The 21,035-nt window shown below is 49.5% G+C and overlaps 1 protein-coding gene across 3 annotated transcripts in view; it reads left to right on the top strand.

The window, feature by feature from the left end:
- The window catches only part of CERS4 (ceramide synthase 4), a 32,529-nt gene that overhangs the window by 3,569 nt on the left and 7,925 nt on the right, over window positions 1–21,035 (top strand). The window contains exon 2 of one of the 3 annotated variants that reach the window (XM_061188803.1): window positions 16,337–16,402. The exons of 1 other annotated variant lie outside the window; for it this stretch is intronic. The gene's annotated coding sequence lies outside the window, so the exon portion shown is untranslated. Of the gene's footprint in view, window positions 1–16,336; window positions 16,403–19,089; window positions 19,237–21,035 lie in introns of those variants that run through there. One more of the 3 variants, XM_061188806.1, reaches the window with a different exon arrangement.

The following is a 21,035-nucleotide window of genomic DNA, read 5'->3' as shown; positions in this document are numbered from 1 at the left end:
CCTGAAGGATGAGAAGGAGCCAGCCAGGTGGACATCTGGAGGAAGAGCATTTCAGGCAGAGGGACTAGCATGTGCAAAGGTCCTGAGGCACGACCCGGCCTGGCATGTTGGAGGTATAACCGAGAGGCCGCTGTGTCTGGAGCAGAGTGAGCCAGGGGGATAGTGGGGAGAGGGGCAGAGGAAGAGACTGAGGGTCCTCAGGGCCCCTCAATCCAACAACTGCAGACCCTGGTTGGGCCCTTGCTTGAGGGGTGCAAGGTTGTTGGGCCCCACTGCTGCGTGGTTTGCAGGGGTGTTGCTTTGGTGTGTTGTCCCCTGTGTGGAGTGGTCAGTGCACCCTGAAGGCAGAAGAGGCTGGCAAGAGGAAGGAAGAGAAGGCCAGCCCTTTCCTGGTGGGCAAAGCTTCTCCCCTTCCTCCTGCACGTGGTGGGGGGCTCAGCTGACCTGGGAGGCTCCCTGGAGGGGCTGGAGGGAATGGAAGGAAGTAGCCAGGGAGAGGGCGCTGATGGAGACAGAGAAGGGGGCCAGGGAGGAGGAGGAGCAGAGCCCAGAGCTGGGTGTTGGGGCAGGATGTTCTCAGGGAGGTGACAGGAGATGGTAGGCAGGGGCCTGGCTGGGCCTTGAAGATGAGCAGCAAAAACCAGAGCAGGTGTGTTTTGAGGATGGCTCCTCCACCAGCCTGCTGTCACTCCCTTTTCAGGTGTAGGAGAAAAGACTCAGCATCCCTCCCCATCCCACCCCCCACCCCCGTGGACAAGGACCTGGTCACCTGGGCCTGCTCACCCTTCCCACCCACCCCACCCCCACTCATCCAGGTATGCACCAAACCCCTCCAGTTTCAAAGGCTTCACAGAGGGGATTCGGACACTTGGGTGCCGGCACCTAGATCAGTGGCTCTGTTGAGCCCAGACACTGTGGCCAGGACCGTTCCCCGACCCCCTCCAAATTGGGGATGGGTGCACCTAAGGGCACCTCCCTTTGGCCCTGGCTCAGCACTTTTTTTTTTTTTTAAGGCTGCGCTGCCCACGACATGCGGGATCTTAGTTCCCCAACCAGGGCTCGAACCCGTGCCCCCTGCTTTGGGAGCGCGGAGTCTTAACCACTGGACTGCCAGGGAAGTCCTCTTGGCTCAGCTTTGACCGTGATCCTGGCAGGAGTGATGGGGCCACAGCTGGATCAAGGCTAACCTATCGGGAGATGGCAGGGGACAAGGGCAGTGACAGGAGGGGAGAGCAAGCAGGACAAGCTCTGGAAATGTCAGCCTCTGGGTGTCATTTCTCCATCTGAGCTGTTGGCTAGGGCAGATCTAAATATAAGGTTGTCACCTCCCTGCCCTCGCCTCTCTTCACTCCCCGCTCTGTTCCAGCCCCAGGGGCCTCGTCTTCTATGCCTTGAATCAACCAGGCTTGGTCCTGCCTCAGGGCCTTTGCACAGGCTGTTCCCGCTTCTTAGAATGCTCTATCCCCACGGCCTCCTCCCTCATCTCTCTTTTTTTTTAAAATAAATTTATTTATTTTTGGCTGCTTGGGTCTTTGTTGCTGCGCGCAGGCTTTCTCTAGTTGCGGCAAGTGGGGGCTACTCTTCGTTGCCGTGCGTGGGCTTTTCCTTGCGGTGGCTTCTCTTGTGGAGCACGGGCTCTAAGCGCATGGGCTTCAGTAGCTGTGGCACATGGGCTCAGTAGTTGTGGCTCGCGGGCTTAGTTTCTCCGCGGCATGTGGGATCTTCCCGGACCAGGGCTCGAACCTATGTCCCCTGCATTGGCAGGCAGATTCTTAACCACTGCGCCACCAGGCAAGTCCCTGGGCCTCAGATTTTAAGGCAGTTCTTGGAGGAGGTGTCAGGCTGTCCTCAGGTGTCTACTTCCTCTAACGTAGTTCTTCTCACTGGCAAAGTAGTGACTGAATTCTGAAACGGTCGCCTTTTTTACACAACCAAATTCACATGACTCCACACACATGTTGCAGTTTATGGAATAGGATGCATTTATTTGACCTCCGAGCCTGTATAAAGAGCCCAGGGAGCAAACCGGAGTTGTGGGTCCTAGCTTTGGTGAAGTTGACTCTGAGGGTTAAGGATTTTCAGGATCTTTTCCAGGGGTACAGCATGAAAGTCTCGGTGCTTGAGTTGATAAAATTAGGAACATGCTTGCGGTGACTTCTGCTAGCCAAATAGGCTGCAGGTGCTTGCCTGTTTCAACCTATGACAGTATTCAGCCAGGACTCTGAGATGAACCAAATGAAATTTTGGAATTCACTGAAAAGTCATGCCTTCGGACCTTGGGAAGTCTAAAAAGGACACGAGACGGCTTCCCTGTGGCACAGTGGTGGCCAGTGCAGGGGACATGGGTTCGAGCCCTGGTCCGGGAAGATCCCACATGCCGCGGAGCAACTAAGCTCGCGCGCCACAGCTACTGAGCCTGCACTCTAGAGCCCACGACCCACAACTACAGAGCCTGCGTGCCACAACTACTGAAGCCCACGCGCCTAGAGCCCGTGCTCTGCAACAAGAGAAGCCACTGCAATGAGAAGCCCGCGTACCACACCAAAGAGCAGGCCCTGCTCGCTGCAACTAGAGAAAGCCTGCGTGCAGCAACGAAGACCAAACGCAGCCAAAAATGAATAAATTAAATAAATAAATTTATTAAAAAAATATAAAGGACATGAGGCATTTGCATACAAGCCTTGCTCATATATTACCTAGAGATTGGTCACAGAATATTTAGAAACCATCACTGCAGCCATGGCTTTCATTCAGAGTAGTTCTTTACAGAGAAACAGAGGCTAGCTGTCTCTCTGATTACTGAAATACTCTCTAATCACTCCCCTTTGTAAATGTTACCAGCATTTGTTTGTATTTTGCCTAGACATTCTCCATTGCCTTACCCATGCCGATTTAACTTGGCTCCTCTGAGGAGGTAATATTTGAGCTTGAAGCCTGAGTTGGAGCTGGTGGTAGACACCCACAGGAAGTGGAATTTGTTGACTGCCTCCCCTCCAGATCCCTCTGTCCACTGGGGAGACAGACACATCCCTGGGCAGTTACAATGCAGAATAACCTGGGCCAAACAGAGGGACCACAGGCTCTCCGACCCCCCGTGGCAGTCCTGGAAGACTTCCTGGAAGCAGTGACAGGCAAGCTGCTTACTTGAAAGGTTAGGGGAAGATGAATAGTGATCCAGGTGGAGGAAACAGCCTAGACAAAAGCTATTGCATTGGGACTTCCCTGCCGGTCCAGTGGTTGGGACTCCACACTTTCACTCCCGAGGGCCTGGGTTCGATCCCTGGTCGGGGAACTTCGATCCTACAAGCCGAGCAGCATGGCCAAAAAAAAAAAAAAAAAAAATTAGGCATCTGGGTACTGCATTACAGCGATGTTTCTGAGATACGAACAGACCCTAGGAATCAGGCCATGGACACTAGGCTGAGAACCGGGGAGTCTGGTGGCTGCAGGAGGTCAGAAGGGTAGAGGGGGCGTGGGCAGGGCCAGATCACAAAGACCTTGGTGATGAGTGCCAGGCGCAGAGGGAGGGCTGCCCCCCATGCGGGCCCCCTCTCCAGGGTGGGGGAGGGACAGGCTTGTAGAGTGAGCCTCTGTGGGGTTGCTGAGAGAGGGATGGATGGGGAAGAGGAAGTGCTGAGTCTCCAGTTACACAAACACCCCTGGTTCTTAAAGGGCCCACGGACAGACTCCCCCTGGGGACCCTTCCCTGCGCCACACCTGATGAGCCATCTCACACGTGCCCTGCTTGGCTCCCCGCCCTACCTAGGTGGGCAGGCAGGCACTGGGGTGATAACTCCTTCAGTGAAGGCGCTGCTAGCCTGAGGCCACCCGCCAGGAGCAGATCCTCCCAGGCTGGCTTACTCTGAAGTTCACGGTTAGCCTCTGTCCTCTGGGACCCTGACAGGTCTGCAGGCCTGTGTTCAGCTGCATGTCAAGTCAGGGGGTACTAGGGCTCCCGGCTCTTGAGGCCACGCCCTCTCCCCATCCATCCTCACCCCTCTTCCTTCTCAAACGATGCCTTCTCCGAGTCCCCCATCCAGAAAAAGAAGATCTTCTGGTCCTGTCCCAACCCTGGGCTGTGTGTCCCCAAATTCCTGCCCAAGCCGGTAGTTCCCAGATCAGGCTGCCCACCCCAACATGCTCTACCCCGACCCCCTGAAGACACCCCTACCCAGCCGTGCTTCCCAGCCCCCATCACCTCCCAGACGCCAGCCACTGGTGACCTCTTGGGGCAGAACTTCGCTAATGTGAAATCCCAAGGACAGCCCACGTGCCGGGGTTGTTCGCAGGAGAATCACCCCCTTTGGGGGACCTCGAGGCCCAAGGCTCCCATTGCTGCCCCTGTGTCTTTAAGGCTCAGGCAACAGGCACTTGCCAACTTTCCCTTGAACAAGGAGGGCTCAGACCTGGGCTGGCAGGCTCTCCAGAGTTCAGTACCAGCCAGGACCAAATGTCATCTTATTTTCCTTGTGTTTGTTTTATGGCCACTGTCTGCACATGATGCTGGGAAGCTGGCTTTCTCTTTCTCTTTTTTTTTTTCTTTTCCATTATAGTTTCTTGCAAGATATTGAATATAGTTCCCTGTGCTATACAGTAGGTCTTTGTTGTTTATCTATATATAGTAGTTTGTATCTGCTAAGTTCAAACTCCTAATTTATACCTCCCCCCACCCCTTCCCCCTTTGGTAACTAAATTTGTTTTCTATGTGTGTGTCTGTTTCTGTTTTGTAAATAAGTTCATCTGTATCATTGTTTTTAGATTCCACACATAAGTGATATCCTATAATATTTGTCTTTGTCTGACTTACTTCACTTAGTGTGATAATCTAAGGGCCATCCATGTTGCTGCAAATGGCAATGTTTCATTCTTTTTTATGGCTGAGTAATAGTCCATTGTGTATATGTACGGCATCTTCTTTATCCATTCATCTGTCGATGGACACTTAGGTTGCTTCCAGGTCTTGGCTATTGTAAATAGAGCTGCTATGAACATAGGGGTGCATGTATCTTTTTGAATTACAGTTTTGTCCAGATATATGCCCAGGAGTGGGATTGCTGGATCATATGGCAACCCTATTTTTAGTTTTTTGAGGAACCTCCCTACCTGTTCTCCATAGTGGCTGCACCAATTCACATTCCCACCAACAGTGTAGGAGGGTTCCCTTTTCTCCACGCCCTCTCCAACGCTGGCTTTCTCTTTCGGGGAAGGAGATGTGGACGGAGGGAGGCAGCCTGGGCAAAACCCGGAGGCAGAGAGACCAGGGCAGAGGTGGCCACAATGATTGAGATGAGAGACGGGGCCTCGTCAGTGGGAATTGAGCAGGGAAGGGACTCGCTTGATTGTTATGGGGGAGATGGATGCAATTGTGGGACCTGGTGAGTAGCGGAATGTCCGGGGTGATGGGGGGTGGTGAGGAGGGATTGGGATGACTCCCAGATTCCTGTCCCCGAAGACTGGGTGCATGGTGGGCTCTTAGCCAAGAAGCATGCTCAGCGTGAAGGATAACTTGAGTGTGATATATCTGGGCGAAGCACAGCCAGGCGGTGTTGGGTTAGCCGGTTTGGCATCGGGGGAGAAACCTGGCAACTGCAGGAATCTGGAAAACCAAAGCACAGGCACACCGACTGTGGCTTCCGGGTGGGTGAGATTTCCCAGGGAGAAAAGCTGGTATGAGAGGGTGCAGGACTGGCATCATTTAGGGCCAAAGGAGAAGAAAAACAGCTTGAATTAGGTTAGGCAGGATGCCACGGTTGTTAAGAGAGACAGACAAGGGGGTAGATATACTACTAGGAGGTCAGGAATCCATGGACAGAGAAATGACCACTGGGATTGGCCTGGGCCAGGGGGCGGTCACCGGTGACCCAGGCAAAGTCCAAAGTAGTGAAGCAGAGATGGGGAGAAGCACAGGCATAAAGGCAGCAGGTCCTGTTTGCCAAGAATGCGTAGGCTGCCGCTGCGGGGCTGAGGTTCCGTGAGCCCGTGTCCATCTAGAACGCTGGGTGGTACTGAGCTAAGTTCACATTGCAGCCGGGCCATTTACCAGCTGTGTGGCCCTGGGATGATAAGTCAGTTCATCCGTGCCATGGGAACGGTAACTGCATCTCCCTTGGGAGTGCAGGGAGGTGGGCGCTTGGGGCAGTTGGCACGGGGCCTTCCTGGAGCTAGCGGCTTTGGCAACACCTGGGGTGGTGCCCACACCGGTGTGTTGAGCAATCGCTGCTACGGGCGTGAACAAGGCCTGCTGTCCCAGGAGGCAGTTTGGCTTTTGCTCCTACTTCATTCTACCTGAAACCGCCTCCATGAATGCTGCCATCTGGGGGCAGCAGAGGGGCCCAGCAGCCAGCTGGTGGGAGAAGTAGGGCAGGTGTTAGACCAGTTTGGGCAGAGGTGGGATGCCGTCAGAGTACAGCCTGGAGCCCACAGTTCCCTCCACCCTGGAAGGTGGGTAGCAGCAGCATCTTGGGGGCTGACCTTGACTGGGAATTAGTTTCATAAATGGTGAGCCGGGAATGGGAGCCTGTTTGCCAGCCAGAAGTGCCCCCTCTGAGCCCCTATTTCCTCTCATCAACCACCCCTTCATTGAAAACCTTTTCTTTTTTCTTGTACAAATATAGTTTTCTATTTAAAAAGTCCCCCTTGGGCTTCCCTGGTGGCACAGTGGTTAAGAATCCGCCTGCCAACGCAGGGGACACGGGTTCGAGCCCTGGTCTGGGAAGATCCCACGTGCCGCAGAGCAGCTAAGCCCGTGCGCCACAACTACTGAGCCCGCGTGCCACAACCACTGAAGACTGCACACCTAGAGCCCATGCTCCGCAACAAGAGAAGCCACCGCAATGAGAAGCCCGTGCACCGCAACGAAGAGTAGCCCCTGCTCGCCACAACTAGAGAAAGCCCGAGCGCAGCAACGAAGACCCAACGCAAAAAAAAAAAAAAAAAAAAAGTCGCCCTTAATATATGCACACACTGGAATATTATTCAGCCTTAAAAAGGAAGGAGATTCTGACACCTGCTACACCATGGATGAACCATGAGGATATGATGCTCGGTGAGATAAACCAGACACAGAAGGGAAATACTGTCTGATTCTACTCATAGGAGGTCCCTAGAGGAGTCTAGTCTGTAGAGACAGAAAGTAGGATGATGGGAGCTAGGGGCTGGGAGAGGGGGAAGCGGGGTTAGTGTTTAATGGGGTCAGAGTTTCAGTTTTGCAAGATGAAGAGAGTTCTGGAGATGGATGGTGGGGATGGTTGCCCAACAATGACTATACCTAATGCCATGGAACTGTACACTTAAAAAGGTTAGGATGGTAAATTTTTATGTTATGTGTATTTTACAATTTTTTAAAAAATTTGTCACCTTGAAACATACTTGTAAAAATCAGAGCATCACAGAACAAGCTGACCAGCACCGCCCTCCCTCACCCTCCTGATAGAATACCTCTCCTGAGTGTGGACCATATCCTCAGAGCACGCCAATTGCATGCATGTTGGATCTTTTGATATTGTCCCAAGGTCACTGAGACTCTGTACATTTTTTTGAATTGTGATAAAATACACATAACCTAAACATTTACCGTTTTAACCATTTTTAACCGCATGACTCAGTAGCATTAAGTGCGTTCACAGCCTTGTGCGGCCACCACTGTCCATTTCCAGATGCACATTTTTATTTAATCTTTATTTTTTTCTTCTCTCTTCTTCTGCTCGGTATTTTCTATTATCTCTCTCCAAACTAGTTAGCTCTGTCTTCTACAATCTCCAATCAGCTATCAACCCCACAGTGGGAAAAAATTTTTTTTGCTTTTTCCCTGGATAAATAATGCTTTCTTCTTTTTTTTCCCTTGCACCATGTGCATTGCATTTTATTTATTTATTTTTTAAGGTATAGTTGGTGTACAATATTGTATGTTTAAGGTGTACAACATAGTGATTCACAATTTTTAAAGGTTATACTCCATTTATTCTTATTATAAAATATTGGCTATGTTCCCTGTGTTGTACAATATATCCTTGTAGCTTATTTATTTTATATATAGTAGTTTGTACCTATTAATCCCCTACCCCTGTCTTGCCCCTCCCCCCTTCCCTCTTCCCACTGGTAACCACTAGTGTGTTCTCTACATCTGTGAGTCTGTTTCTTTTGTGTTATATTCACTACCTTATTTTGTTTTTTAGATTTCACATATAAGTGATATCATATAGCATTTGTCTTTGTCTGACTTACTTCACTAAGCATAATACCCTCCAAGTCCATCCATGTTGTTACAAATGGCAAAATTTCATTCTTTTTCACGGCTGAGTCCACAGTGAATTTTTTACTTCAAGTATTGTATTTTTCAGTTTTAGAATCCCCATTTTGGTGCATTTTTATAATTTCTGCTTCCCTGCTGAGGTTTCTTATTTGCTCATTCATTAGGAGGTACTTTTTCTTCACATCCTTGAGTATATTTATAATAGCTGCTTCAAAGTCCTTATCCGCTCATTCCAACATCTGGGTCACCTCAAGGTCAGTCCCCATTAATTTCCTTCTTTCTTGAGCATGGGTCATGTTTTCCTGTTTCTTCACATGTCAAGTAATTTTGGATTGGATTGTATGCTGGACATTGTGAAAGATAAATTGTAGACACTCTGGATTCTGTTGTGGTCCTCTGAAGAACATTGATTCTTTTTTTTTTTTTCATAGGCAATTAAACTGTCTGGACTCAAGTTCCAAAGTCTGTTTTCCCTGTAGTGGGAGGCAGGTGTTATCTTACTTTCTTTTAGCTTTAGCCGGGCTGGTTGGAGTCTGCCTTGCATATGGTTTAAGGGTTAGCAAGAGACTTGCACAGCATTTTTGGATAGAATTTGGACTTTTTTTTTTTTTTTTTTTGGCTTTTTCCTTTCCTGCATGTTCTACTCCATTGTTGAACTGTTGTGCTCTCTTTGGGCTCTGTCTTCTCATTTTTCAATCTAGTTTCTATTTCCGGTAAATAACAGTGAAAAATGGGAAACTCGTCCCGTGCTGTTCCCTTATTGCAGGTATAGACTCCCCTCCAACTTCTACCTATCTTTGGTCACTCTCTAGAGCAGTATTGCCCAGTAGAATTTTCTGCAATGATGGAAATGTTCCATATCAACACCAGTTATGTGCCCAATATGGTAGCCACAAGCCACATGTGAATATTGAGTATAGAAATGTTGCTGATGCAACTGAAGAACAGAATTTTAAATTGTATTTAATTTTAATTAATTGAAATTTAAATGGCCACATGTGGCTAATGGATACCATATAGGACATGGCAGCACCAGAGCTTTCAGGTAGTTTTTTAGTATGTAGTCCAGAGTTTATCATTGTTATCTCTGAGAGGGCCGGTCTGATGCAGCTAACTCCGTCCGCTATTACCAAAGACAGAACTCTTTTGGTGGTTTTCCATTTACATGAGTTACCTATCAGGCCATTAGTGTCTGTCTGCATTTTGCTTTCATTTTTTTCCACTCAGTGATCCTCCCAAGTCCGTGAGCATAGCTTTTCCTCCTCCCCTCATCCCAATTTGATATTTTCTTAATTGAAAAAAATTTTTAATTGTGGTAAAACACGTATAACAAAAAATTTATCATCTGGACCATTTTTAAGTGCACAGTTCAGTATCGTTAAGTATATTCACATTGTCGTGTAACCAATCTCCACGACTTTTTCATATTCCCCAAACAGAAACTCTGTCCCCATTAAACACTTAACTCCCCACCCCCTCCCCCAGCCTCTGGCACGCATCATTCTACTTCCTGTCTCTATAAATTTGACTCCTCTAGGGACCTCCTATAAGTAGAATCAGACAGTATCTGTCTTTTTTTTTTTTTTAGTTTATTTATTTATTTTTGGCCGTGTTGGGTCTTCGTTTCTGTGCGAGGGCTTTCTCTAGTTGCGGCGAGCGGGGGCCACTCTTCATCGCGGTGCGCGGGCCTCTCACTGTCGCGGCCTCTCTTGTTGCGGAGCACAGGCTCCAGACGCGCAGGCTCAGTAGTTGTGGCTCACAGGCTTTGTTGCTCCGCGGCATGTGGGATCTTCCCAGACCAGGGCTCGAACCCGTGTCCCCTGCATTGGCAGGCAGACTCTCAACCACTGCACCACCAGGGAAGCCTAGTATCTGTCTTTTTGAGACTGGTTTATTTCACTGAGCATCATGTCCTCCAGATTTATCTGTATTGTATCTTCTCCTTCTTTTAAACGCTGATGTAATATTTCATAGTGTGGAATCCTGAGGTTTCTGTTCCCCAGCATTGGACATCCAGGTTTCTTCCAGTTCTCACTGGAAGGGGGAGAGGGAGGAACTCCAAAGGGACATAAGGAAATATGGGGGAGTGATGGATATATATGTTCATTATCTTGATTGAGGTGATGATTTCCACCAGTAGGTACATATGTCAAATGCATTGAATCACACACTTTAGACATGCATGGTTTTTGCATGTCGTTCAATAAAGTCGTGTTCGTTTTGTTTTGTTTTGTTTTTTTCAACTGTAATAGCCCAAGCTCCCCTTACACTCCCATCTGTATGCTTTATCCCTCCCTGTCCCGTGCAGGTAACCTATCAGATCCTGCTGTCCCACCCCGGCTTGCCTCTGGGGCTGGGCCTGCTCATTTCCCGCCTCAAACTTTCAGAGACCTGGTCCCCTCTCCTCCCTCAGTCCTTCTTGAAACCTCCCTGACCGAACCCCCAACACACACCCACACTAGGTGATGCTGGGGACCCCAGAGTTCTCTTCCTGGTCTGACCCTCCCTGTCTGGTAGTGGGAGAGACTCACCTCTCTGAGCTCCCTGGGGCCAGCCAGGGCTGAACAGAAGCTTTGAAGAAAGACCTATGGTGGGGTGGGGCAGGGCTAGGGAGGGAGCTCTGCTTCCTTAGGGTGGGAAGGGTAGAAAAGGCCTCTTAAGGAGGGAATTGAATCTGACCGAGGTCTTAAAGACTAGTACGAACTGGCCCAGTGAAGGGGGTGTGGGCACTTCTGGAAAAAGGCACCACCTGTGTAAAGGCGTGGACTGCTGGGGGATGCTCTGGGGAATCCTAGCACCTGGGTGTGGGATAGTGCAGGAGTTATAGGAGGGAGGGAGCAGATTCCAGGAGGTTGGGAACCCCACTGTCAGCCCCCAGGCAGCTGCAAAGTAACCCTCATGGCCCCACTGTTGGTTGCTTTATTGGGGGGCGGTAGGGGGCTGCATCACCAAGGGGTGGTTCTGAGAAGGTGCAGCCAGGGGAGCTGGCAGTGCAGGCTGTGGTGAGGAGGGGTGGCCAGTGGGCTGGGGATTCCGGGGGACGTGGCCTGGCTCACCCAGACCCCTTAGTCTGCCCGGGACAGGGTTGGGGGAGTGGTATAGATGTTAAGAAAGCAAAGTTCAATCATGTGTGAGCTTCTGGAGCCCTGAAAAGGCTCTGGGACAGCTTAGGGGTGGTGGTGGTGTAGGACCTTGCTCCTTGGGAAACCTTGATAGGCAGAGACAGGCCTGTGAGCCCTGAGCTCACTGGTGGGCAGAGCAACCCCCTCCCCACCCTGGAGAGCTTCTAGCCCTGACTCACTCCCTTGTTGGCTGGGTGACCTGCATCCAGCTGCTTCTTGCTTTGAGCCTCTGGCTTCCTAGTTCTGAAACAAGGAGGCAGTGGACCTACACCGTGGAGATCAAGCTAACCTTGCCCGATAAAGCAGGTGGTTTATTTTTCTAGGAAGTTTGACCACCTGAGCCAGAGTCCTCCCATCCACCCATCTGTCCATGTGTCTGTTCTACCTGCTTTTTCATCCACTTAGCAAACATTTAGTTGGTACTTACCATCGTCCTGGGCCCTGAGGATACAGCAGTGACTAAACAACATTCTTGCCTTCATGATGCTTATGTCTTGGGATGAGGCAGACAAGCAAGTGAATAAGAAAACAGATCAAGTGGGGTGAGGGGGCTGAAGCAACAAAATAGGGTAAGAAGATTGTATAATATGGTGACTTCTTTGGTAGTGATCTGAGAAGACTCCCTGAGGAGGTAATACTGAACTGAGATGTGAATGATGAGACAGAGGTTGTGTGGGAGGACGGCACATGCAAAGGCCCTGAAGCAGGAATGAGCTTGGTGGGTTGGACACAGCACATGCAAAGGCCCTGGGGCAGGGATGAGCTTGGTGAATTGGAATCCCACCAAGCCGCCATTACAGTAAATTGAGCTAGTGTGGGGGAGGGGGGGGATACTAACAGGGCCAGAGTGTGGAGGGCAGGAGTGTGTCTAAATATGAGGGGCTGAGGCGAGGCAGAGCCCTGGACTTGGGGCCATTCTTAGGGTCCTTGAAGGTGGTTTCTCCTGGACTGGCTGCATCTCTGGTCATTAGCACCCCGCAGGGGCCCTGCTCTGAGAGGCCAGAGTGGAGGAGCCAGGGCCCAGTGCAGTGGCGGCTGTGGTTATCTACAGATAACCCCCACTTAGTCCATCATGTGTTCCCTGCCTGGGCCTCCAGCCGAAGGAGTCAGGTGACCCCGGGCAGCAGGCCAGGCTGCAGGGGCCGGGTGAGTGTGTATGTGTGCGTCTGTTCTTCCCTGGGCAACCCAGACATCTGGAGTATGAATTGATTTCCTTTTTCACAACCCGGGCAAGTCCTACATTTCCAGCTAGATTTAAAATAAAACTAACCTGCTGTGCTGGGCGGTGCTGGGGCCTTTGGGGGTTCAGGGGAGCGACAGGGATCCTGTACTCATCCTCCCCCTCCACGTGTCAGCACAAAGCCCTGCTCTCTCTCTCTCTCTCTCTCCCCCAATCTGGGGATATTTTTAGCCACTAAGAAGGATTATCAGAGTCTGGCTCCCAGGTGGCAGGGGCAGGGCTGGGAGTGGGACCAAAGTGCCTTCAAGAAGCAGCCGGGCTGGGAGACCGGGCTGGGGAGAGGGGGCAGGGTGCGGTGAGGAGGATGAAGCCTCAGGCTGGTTAGGCTAGACCAGCCACCCATTTGGCGATTCTCCACGTGACCCCTCAGCAGCCCTGGGTGAGCCAGCGCAAGCTCATTCATTCGCTACAGCTTTAAGGAAAGGCTGCAGAGGCCGGGGTGGGCGTTGGGGGAGGGGCGGTGGGGTGTGTGTCCAGGAAGAACCACCCAGAACCTGCGCAGACCAGCACCCTCCTTTCCAGACTGCTCCCCATCCCCCCCTCCTCTCTACTGCTAATAGTAACTGTGTTTTACTTAGTGCTCACTCCACCCCAGGCATTATTCCCAATCCCCTCCAGGTGGAGGCAGGGGGCATTGTTATTCCCATTTTACAGATGAGGGAACTGAAACACCAGTGGCAAGGTCAATGACAAGGTCAATGATGGGTAAATTGCAGGAATCAAATCCATTGCAACAGCAGTGTGGAGCATTTACAAACTGCTCAGCTTCCTGAGCCCCCACAACGGTGCAGTAAAGCAGAAGATCTGGCTGTACCCATATTTCAGATGGGGTAGCTGAGGCCCAAGGAGGCAGAGTGTCATAGGGACTGAGCAGAGGAGCCGGGGTCCAAAAGAGGAAAAATGAAGGTTGAGGAGGAGTGCCTCCCTGACCCTCGTTCCCGCCTGCCCGTCGGGAGGAGGGCATCTGTCAGGGGCAGGAGTGGAAGAGAAGTTTGAACCTTGCTGGCCATGGATGCCTGGTTACAGCCGTACCTGAGCCCCTTCTGTGTGCCAGACACTGCCCACGTGCTCCACATGCAGGCTCACTGGCCTGCTCGACCACAATGCAAGGAAATGGATGACTTCTCAAACCTCAGAGTCTCTTCTTTATCAAGAGGGTAAAGGGGGTGGGTAAACAGACGGACACAGGTTAGAGAAAGGGTAGGAGGTCCAAGGCCAAGACCTCTGCAGTTAGGGTGTGTCAGTCTGAAGCCCCCTTGGAAGGCTCGCAGGTTTGGAAAGTGCATTTCTGTTTCCCCTTCTGACTTGGGGACCAGAAAGGGCGATGCCTGCTTCAGCTGAGGGGACTGGGGTTTGAGGCTGGTCATGCTTCCTTCCTTCTCCTCCCTCCCCCCAACCAAAAAGACTGCCTGGCCAGCTTCCTAATGTCACAGTGAATGAGGCAGAGCTGGCAGAGGGTGCTTTAACTGGATCTGAAGTAGGGGCAATCGGGAGGTGCCTCCAGGAGGAAGTGGCAACTGAACTGGGTTTTGAAGGATGCATAGGAGTTTGCCAGACAGGCATGAGGGCTGAGACCTTGCCAGCTTTCCCCACCATTTTATGTCCTCAGCACCCAGCATGGGACAATAAATATTAGATGGGCATTCTAGGCATAGGACAGCATTTGTAAAGGCTGGGGTGTGTGAAATCATACAGTGTGTGTGATTGTATCAGAGCATGTCAAACAGTGAATAGTGGGCTTTGAGGCTGGGGACATGGGCAGAGGCCTGGGATTACGAGATGCCATCGCTCTTGTGTATTCTCACTTGTCCCCAAAGCTCATCATGACATGCTAGCACCATGGCTGTGGTGGACCCGATCTTGGGTGGGGGGAAGAACATGGGGCTGGGGGCTTGGACCCCTGGGTTCTGGCTCCAGCTCTAGCTGGCTGGGGGCCTTCCCAGGATGCCCAGCCCACTTATATCTGCACAGCCCACTTATATCTCTAGCTGGCTGGGGGTCTTCAGATGGGTGGGAGGGCCCCTCAGGAGAAGGCTATAGATGCCCTGTGGTGGGTGTGGCTCCTGCTAGGAGGCTGTGGAGAGTGAGGCCAGGAATTCCGGGCTGGGTGTGTGCAGTTATGCCCCAGTGGGTGCATGGGATCAAGCGAAATTTGCCTGTTAGTGAAGTTGGTTTCTTTTTTTTTTAAACCATTTTTAAAAAATTGAAATATAGTTAATTTACAATGTTGTGTTACTTTTAGGTGTACAGCACAGTGATTCAGTTGTGTGTGTGTGTGCGTGTGTGTGTATATATATATATTTTTTTTTTGCAGACTCTTTTCCATTATAGGTTATTACAAGATACTGAGTATAGTTCCCTGTGCTATACAGTAGGTCCTTGTTGTTTATCATTTTATACGTAGTAGTGTGTATATATTAATCCCAGACTCCTAATTTTTCTCTTTTTAGAGAGATCAACCACCTGGGCAGAAGTTTTCCCATCCACCTGTCCAACTTTCTATTCTGTCTGGGCCTTCTGAGCCTTGTGGGTCTAAACTAGCCACTGTCACATGCCTGTCTTTTTTTTTTTTTAAACATTTTTTAAACTATTTGCAGATGATATAATCTTTTTTTTCTTTATTTTTTTTGGCTGTGTCAGGTCTTAGTTGCGGCACACGGGATCTTTGTTGAGGCACGCGGGATCTTTTCATTGCGGCCCAAGGGCTCTTGTTGTGGCGCGCGGGCTTCTCTCTAGTTGTGGCGTGTGGGCTCCAGAGCGCGTGGGCTTTGTAGTTTGCGGCACGCGGGCTCTCTCGTTGAGGCGCCCAAGCTCAGTAGTTGTGGCACACGGGCTTAGTTGCCCCGTGGCATGTGGGAATCTTAGTTCCCTGACCAGGGATCAAACCCGCGTCCCCTGCATTGGAAGGCGGATTCTTTACCACTGGACCACCAGGAAAGTCCCCACACACCTGTCTCAAAGAAAAATGCACAACAGGAGAGCTGTGAGTTTGCGTTTTGTTGGGTCTTTACTGAGGACTATAGCCCTGAAGAAGGCCACTCAGTAGCTCTGAGTAAACAGCTCCAAAGAGGTAGGGGAGTAGCCAGAATATATATGAATTTTTTTGGCTAGGAAATGCATGCAGTCAAGCATACATCTTGGGAAAGGATGACTGCCAATCACAAAGAACAGATATCTCAAGTTAATGATGTTCGTGCTTGTCTGTGTGTGGGAAGATACACGAATCTGAGGTCATTGAAATTCTTCCTGCTGTGCGTCTGAACTACCCAGGGACCCTTTGATCCAAAGCACAAAAGGCCTCATCGTGTTTTTTTTCCATCCTGAATTCCCCTCAGGGCTCACTGCCTGTAGGTCGCAATTTAACCCTTTGTATAACTGGATAGTGAGCGGCACTCTTTGTTCCTTTTTTGGTTTGTTTGTTTGTTTGTTTGTTTGACACTTTTGCCCATTTGTCAGGCTGCTGCCTTTTGGTGTCGCCCCCCCCACGCTGGAGTGTCCAGTGGTGGCGGCTACTGCTAATCACTTCAATGATGCCTGAACGTGGATGCCAGAAGGCGTGGTCTGTGGGCTGCTCCCTCATCTACACCCCTTCCCTGGGGGATTCCATCCATCCCCCGCCCCAGCCCTGGAGGAGCTTCTTGTCACCAAACCCAACTCCTGCCCCCAAATCCACTGGAAAAAACTGCACAACCGAAAAGTTGAGAATTATGTTTTATTCTGCAGACATTCTGAGGACTTCAAGCCCAGGAAACAGCCTCTCAGGTAGCTCTAAGGAACTGCTCCAAAGAGGTAAGGAAGGAGCCCGGATATGTACAGGGGGTTTTGCAACAAAGACCAGGTAGTCAGAACATCAAAAGATTACTGTTCATTGAAAGAAAACCAGATAGCTCAAGTTAAGGAATTCAGGGCTTTTCTCTGTATGGGAAGATGCAAGAATCTGGGCTTACTGAATTCATTTCTTTGACATGCACCTCAGCTATCTGGGCCAGTAATCTGTGCTTTCTCATCCTGAATCTCCTCGGGGCACACTTGTCTGGGGTGGGTATAGCTAGATGGCAGGCATCCTGTTTCCATCCTGAGTTCCCTCAGGACTCACCATGGGGGGAGGGGGGACAGAGCTGTGATGTGGTGGCTTGTTGGCTGCAACGTCCTTTGCTTACTGATATAGCAGGCAATATTTTTTCATTGACACATCCCCGTGGATTTAAACATTAGGCCCATGATGATTGACAGTTCACCGTCCCCCCACTTGTCTTGTCCAACACCAAACCCACCTCCTGCCCCCAAATCCATTCACCATCCTGGTTCGCCCAGTTCCTCAGACTCTGAGAATTTTTCTTTTTCTGTATTTGACTTGTGATATTGTGATTTATAACAAGAAGTAGATATTTGGCCTTCCTTGGTTCCTGGCACAGAGCTTTTAAAACCCTGAGAATTTCCTAAGTGATAAGAGGAATAAAGGTACCTTTTGTTATGTTAATGAGGTGACTTTTAGAAAGCCCCCCACTCAGGTCACCTAAGGATGGGACTGGTTGCCAGGGGAACCAACCTCTTGATGAGAGGGTTGGAACTTTCATTCCCACCCCTGGACCTCCAGTGGCCAAGGATTTAATTACTACGACTATGTAATGAAGCCGCCATAAAAACCCTTAAGGATGGCGGTTCAGAAAGCTTCCAGGTTGATGAACGCAAGGAGATTTGTGGAGATGTGCGGGGACTGGTGCATCTGGGGAGGGTGTGGAAGCTCCGCCCCCTTCCCCGATACCTTGCCCTATGATTCTTTCCATCTGGCTATTCCTGAGTTATATATCCTTTTATAATAAATCGGTCATCTAGGAAGTAAACTGTTTGTGTCCTGTGAGCTGCTGTAGAAAATTAATCGAACCAAGGAGGGCTCTTGGGGACCTCCATCTATGGCCAGTTGGTCTGAAGCAAAGGTGACAGTCTGGACTTGTGCTTGGCGTCTGAAGTGGGATGGGTACAGCCTTGTGGGACTGAGCCCTCAACCGGTGTATCTCCAGGTAGATGGTGTCAGAGTTGAGTTGAATTGCAGGATACACAGCTGGTGTCAGAGGTGGTGTGGGGAAAAAAACCCACCTGTCGGAATTAAAATCAGAATCATCGACTTTTTTTTTTAACGTATTTTATTGAAGTATAGTTGCTTTACAATGTTGTATCAATTTCTGCTGTACAGCAAAGTGATTAAGTTTTATATATATATATATATATATATATATATATATACACACACACATTCTTTTTCATATTCTCTTCCATTATGGTTCATCACAGGACATTGAATATAGTTCCCTATGCTATATAGTAGCACCTTGTTGTTTATCCATTCTATATGTAATAGTTTGTATCTGCTAACTCCAAACTCCCACTCCATCCCTCCCCCACCCTGCCTCCCCTTGGCAACCACAAGCCTGTTCTCTCTGTCTGTGAGTCTGTTTCATAGATGAGTTCATTTGTGTCATATTTTAGCAGAATCATAGACTTTTTCAAGGCAAACATTTTAATCTGCACAGAGAAAGGGCCCACAACATAGATGCACAACTCAGTGAATTTTCTCAATAATAATGCCCCCTTAATGATGTCCACATCCTAATCCTGGAACCTGGGGATACGCTACCTAACGTGGCAAAGGGAAACTGAGATTGCAGATGGGATTAAGGTTGCTAATTGGCTGACCTTGAGATGGGGGGACCGATCCTGGATTATCTGGGTGGGCCCCCATTCTGGCCTCCAAGGCCACTTCCTGTATGGCAACCAACACCCCCTCCTCCCCCGCTTGCCATCTCACCTAAAATAAAAACACGGGCCATAGAACTCCCAGACTGCACGAAATGGAGTGTAAGATGGTACAGCCACCCCAGAACACAGTTTGGCAGTTGCTTATGAAGGAAAACATGCAGAATGACCCAGCAATTCCACTCCTCCGGATGGACCCAGGAGACAGGAAAACTTCTGTTCACACAAGACTCGGATGTGAATGTTCTGAACAGCTTTGCTCATAATTCCCCAACGCTGAATGCATCCCAAATACCCATCAACAAGCAAATGATAACCAATCGTGGTATATTCATTTGGTACCAAAGATTCGGAAATAAGAAAAAAAGAAGCTCGGGACTTCCCTGGTGGTCCAGTGGTTAAGAATCCACCTTCCAATGCAGGGGACGCGGGTTCGATCCCTAGTCGGGGAACTAAGATCCCACATGCTGCAGGGCAACTAAGCCCGCACGCCACAACTACTGAGCCCCAGTGTGTGTGCTTTAGAGCCCACACGCCACTAGAGAGAAGCCTGCATGCCGCAACTAAGACCCGGCGCAGCCAAATAAATAAATTTTTCTTTTTAAAAAAAAGAAGGAAGCTACTGATCTTGGAACAATAGGGATGAATCTCGAAAATATTACACAAGTGAAAGAAGCTAGACACAAAGACGGGGTTTGTGATTCCGTTTATATGAAGCTCTGGAACAGACAAAAGTAATCCCTGATGGAAAAAAAACTGGAGCAGACGTTACCTTTGGACAGTAGAGATGGAAGCTGACTGGGAAGAGGCCCAAGAGAGAACCTTGTGGAGGGATGGGAATGTTTGTGGCCGGAGGTTGGTTTACACAGGTGCGTGTATTTGTCAAAACTCAGCAACTGTACAGTTAACATGAATGCATTTTGCTCTAGTAAATTTTACCTTGAAAGAAGAAAAAACACGTAAGTCAATATCGAACTCTAGTTAATGATCTGCATGCTGAAAATATTTAGGGGTGATGTGACTTGATGTCTGCTGCTTTTTAAAAATTTTTTCTTGAAATATAGTTGATGTACAATGTTGTGTTAGTTTCAGCTGTACAGCAAAGTGATTCAGTTATATATATATATATATATATACACATATATATATATTTATTTTTTAGATTCTTTTCCATTATAGGTTATTACAAGATACTGAGTATAGTTCCCTGTGCTATACAGTAGGTCCTTGTTGATTATCTATTTTATATATAATAGTGTGTATATTTTAATCCCAAACTCCTAATTTATCCCTCCCCCCACCCCAGCTGCTTATTTTGAAATGCACCGAGAAATGCACTGGTGGGTGGATAGAGGGATGGATGGATACATGGGCAGATGTGTGATGAAGCAATAGACCAAAACGTGAATGGGAGAGTCTGGTGGTGGGTATATAGATGTTCACTGTAAATTCACCTTTTCTGTAGGTTTGAAATTTTTCATCATAAAATGTTGGAGGAAATCATCCAAATTCCACAGGCCCTGCATGACCTGCCCCGTCCCCTCCCTGCCCTCCCCTCCTCCCGCTCTCCCCTTGCTCACTGTGCTCTAGCCACACAGGAATCCTTACTGGTCCTCCAACACTCAGTTTTACTCAGTCCTGCCTCAGGGCCTTTGTACCTGCTGCTCATTTCTCTGGAAAGCCCCTCCCAGCCCCTTTCGCAGCACCGCTACCTTCTTCTGCACAAACCCAGGCCCTCCTCATCTCTAGGTCTCAGCTCAGATGGTGTATGAGCTGAGACCTAGCTCAGACCTTCCTTGATAAATCGCACCACCCTGTTTATTTTCTACCAGGCCCATCACACTGTGTTATCTCATTTATTTATGAATCTGTTTACTTGTGTTTTGGTTGCCTCCCCCTGCTGGGCTGTGAGCTTCATGGTGACAGGAATGTGTCTGCTTTGTTCCCTGCTTGTGTCCCCAACATCCAGCCCCAGGCTGGCATGTACAAGCCACTCAGAGAATATCTTGTGGATGGATGGATGGATGAGTGCATGGGTGGGTGGATGAACAGGTGGATGGACAGATGGCTGTACGCATAGATGTACAGGTGGGCAGGCAGATGGCTGGATGGATGAACAGACGAATAGGTGGATGGATGGACGGATGGATGGATGAGTAGATGGACAGTGGGTGGGTGGGTGGATGGACGGATGGACAGACAGGTAGACAGGTGGGTAGATGGATGTATGGATAGGCGGATGGATGGATGGGAAGATGGAAATGTAGGTGGGTGGATGGATAGATGAGTGGATGGGTGGGTGGATGGATAGATGGCAGGCTGGCTGGCTGGCTGGCTGGGTAGGTGTACAGCTGGGCAAGCAGACGATATGGCTGAATGGATGAACAGATGAATAGGTGAATTGATGAACAGATGAGTAGATGGAGACTATGGGTGGGTGGGTGGATGGACGGATGGACGGACAAACAAATGAATGAACAAACTTTGCAAGTGGGGACCAGTGTGGGGTTGGGGCACTTGTCTTAAATCTTGGGAACAGGAGAAGCTATTTGGGCTCATCAGGACAGCTGGGCCCCACTGCAGCTCCCCAGCAGCTCTTGGTGGAAAGTTGGCCCACCTCGACCACTGCTTCATTGTCTGGCAGCAAGCTTGATCACGCAGTAGGCTC

The sequence above is a fragment of the Eubalaena glacialis genome, chromosome 4 (genome assembly GCF_028564815.1).
Source record: "Eubalaena glacialis isolate mEubGla1 chromosome 4, mEubGla1.1.hap2.+ XY, whole genome shotgun sequence".
Classification (NCBI taxonomy): Eukaryota; Metazoa; Chordata; class Mammalia; order Artiodactyla; family Balaenidae; genus Eubalaena; species Eubalaena glacialis.
The sequence above is the reverse complement of the archived record's forward strand: the minus strand, read 5'-3'. Positions and strand labels throughout refer to the sequence as shown.